This window comes from Cucumis melo, unplaced genomic scaffold (genome assembly GCF_025177605.1).
Source record: "Cucumis melo cultivar AY unplaced genomic scaffold, USDA_Cmelo_AY_1.0 utg002064l, whole genome shotgun sequence".
In the NCBI taxonomy this organism is placed as follows: domain Eukaryota; kingdom Viridiplantae; phylum Streptophyta; class Magnoliopsida; order Cucurbitales; family Cucurbitaceae; genus Cucumis; species Cucumis melo.
The window spans coordinates 24,296-27,270 of NW_026124909.1; the positions used below are offsets into that span (position 1 = coordinate 24,296).

At 29.8% G+C, this 2,975-nt stretch overlaps 1 non-coding gene across 1 annotated transcript; it reads left to right on the forward strand.

The window, feature by feature from the left end:
- The first annotated feature begins 930 nt into the window (after positions 1-930).
- On the forward strand, positions 931-1,018 carry TRNAS-GCU (transfer RNA serine (anticodon GCU)). Its single transcript has one exon. It is a non-coding gene; the product is annotated as a tRNA-Ser (tRNA).
- Positions 1,019-2,975: the final 1,957 nt, after the last annotated feature.

The following is a 2,975-nucleotide window of genomic DNA, read 5'->3' on the forward strand; positions in this document are numbered from 1 at the left end:
TCGAATCTTTCATCGAGAGGTAAAGGATTAAATCCTTTTAAGAAATAAAGTTTTTGATCGGAATATTAATCAACCCGAAGGATCCCTTAACTATTAAGGGATTAATAGAACGAATCGCACTTTTACCACTAAACTATATCCGCTACAATGCAATTATTGTATATAAATGGACCTTTTGTCGAAGACGAAAATAAGTCGTATTAATAAGTAATAAAAAGATCGGATCAGAAAATAATCATGAAAATTTGAGCGTTGACGTATTTTCATCAGGGCCACTAATGAGATTAGGAAAAGAGGACTCGTTTCTAATTAACTAATTAACAAGTTTTTTATTCTAGTAAAGTACTAAAAAATAATAATAAGAAATCGAACCTTGATTCTATATCATCTTTTTCTGTATCATAGGAATTGAAATAATAAATCTTCTTAGGATTCTTGTTGTTTCTATTTTTTTTTTTTTCAAAAACATTTTCAAATCAAATAAATAATTTGATCTACGATTTATTGGAACAAAAAAAGCCCGGCTAGGTACTGACCAGGCCAGGCCGTGGAACTAAAAATAAAAAGAAAAGGGCTTTTCGGATGAAATAAACTAAAAAAGGTACTTTCTTTTTATTTATAAATATTTTTATGAATCTTTAATATATTGGTATTATTTATATATTAGGATTGAAGATATCTCTTCTTTTGAGCCCTTATCTAATGAAATCTAATTTATCTAAATGGAATTCCTAATAAAAAAAAGTTTTTATCGATTTGATAGATATCCATCGATATATCTAGATAATTATCTATATCAATATAATGAAATTATATATCTATAAAGGGGTAGATAAAGATAATAAAGAGAGATAAAGAAGGGCTTTTTTCAAGCCTTTATTTTCTATTTTTTATACAATGTATCATAGTAATTATCCTTTTTCAATTTGGGGAGAGATGGCTGAGTGGACTAAAGCGTCGGATTGCTAATCCGTTGTACGATTTTTTTGTACCGAGGGTTCGAATCCCTCTCTTTCCGTTTCTGTCAATTACTTGGTATTTTTTTATAGTTGAGGAAAGATGTGGAATAGATAAAATGTTAAGAACATTTCAAAATCAAGCAAGGAAAAAAAATCTGATTTTGTTATTCTTCACGCCCCGGATTACGTCCCGGGTCATTAGATAGGAATCCGAAAATGAAGAGAGAAACAAAGAATATTACTACTGTATAAACAAATAGTTTGAGAGTAAGCATTACACAATCTCCAAGATCATTTTTTTTTTAAGAGAATAGATTCTCTATTTTAATCTGGTTTGACACCAAGAAATGCAGTGAAGTTATTTCTATAAATAGGAAAAAATTTTAAGAGTTGAGTCCTTGATTACTCAAAATTGGATTTCATACCCACAATTCTATATTGTGGGGGACTCGAAGAGGGTCGTTCAAAGGAAAAAAGTAAGAATAAGAAAATGAGAGTGATCCAGATTTATCATAGCTATAGAATAATTTCAATATTGGATTCAACTTAAAGCTTCAGACTGTATGTACAACTTATCTGATCTTATAACTAGTTAGAATCTTTTTTTTTTTTTTTCTAGTAAATCATGAATTTGTCTCGGACAGTATTAAAAATATTATCGAAAGCTTACAGCAGCTTGCCAAACAAAAGCTAATAGAAAAAAGAATAGAGGTATTACTGGCATAACATCTACTATTGGATTCAAAAAAGCGTAGGCCTCGGGCAATTTGGCGACGAAAAAACTACTTGAATAAAGGAAAGAATTAAGACAGATACCGATGAAACTTAAGATATTAAGCATAACAATTTTTTTTTCTTTGTTCTTGAAGATAATTGTATTTCTTTTGATTTGATTGAGTTATTAATCCCCTATTATTGCTATGATATAAGGGATAAGGGAAAAATTAATAACATAAAGTAGGTCAAAAAACCTTTCTTTGATTTGAACTCAGCCAATCAAAAATCCTTCAATTCTCAAATAAAACGAGAATAGAAGAAATCCTACTTTCATACAATATCTTAATGGAATTATATGTAATGATCAATAAATTGAGTTTAATTGGATCTATAAACGTATCAAAATCTGAGCAACAATCTAATTTATTCTATAAATATTTGTACTGGAATTGACGACTAAGCACTACCAATATTAGTGTTTATTAGTGTTGAATATAAATGGGGCGTGGCCAAGTGGTAAGGCAACGGGTTTTGGTCCCGCTATTCGGAGGTTCGAATCCTTCCGTCCCAGAGTATGCGTATTATTATTATATATAATAATAGTATATTATAAGATATATGGAAAAATATTCGATATCAGACTATAGATTGCCGTTTTAAACAACCTTATGCTTAAGAGTCTAAATATAGATCGAATGTGATTGTTCTTTATTATTTTCTTATAATGATGCATTTCAGAAATGCGAAAGCCTCTATTATTCTCTATCTCTTAAATGGTTTGTGAAACCCGAGTATTTTTTTTCTGTGGATTTCTGAATTATAAACACGAAGGTCTTGTGTTTTTGGCACTAATGGAATTGAATTAATGGTCTTAAGAAACTTAAGACCTATTTAGGGTTTAGGGTACTAAATTTTAGAGTCAAATAAAAAAAAATAGGTAGGAACAATCGTTTACTCTAGATCTGTTTGACTTTCGCCTTATACAAGATAGTCTAGCACCTCCGAAACTAGTCCAGTCCCCCGTAGGATCCTTTTTTTATTTATGATGCATCTACTCGATCTAATTGGGGGTAGATAGGAGTTAATCCATAACGGAAGATATCAATTTGAATATCTGCCCGAATCTGATTAACAAAGAATCAAGTTACATATGTAACATATTATGTATTTCTTTTCACCTCATTTTTTCGTATGTTTGTCTGTAATGAATAATTGTAAATCCAAGTAACAATTCATACATCTTTTTCACTTTATTTTAAGGAAAGATTATTGAGTCTCTTAAGTTAAATAAACTAGGCA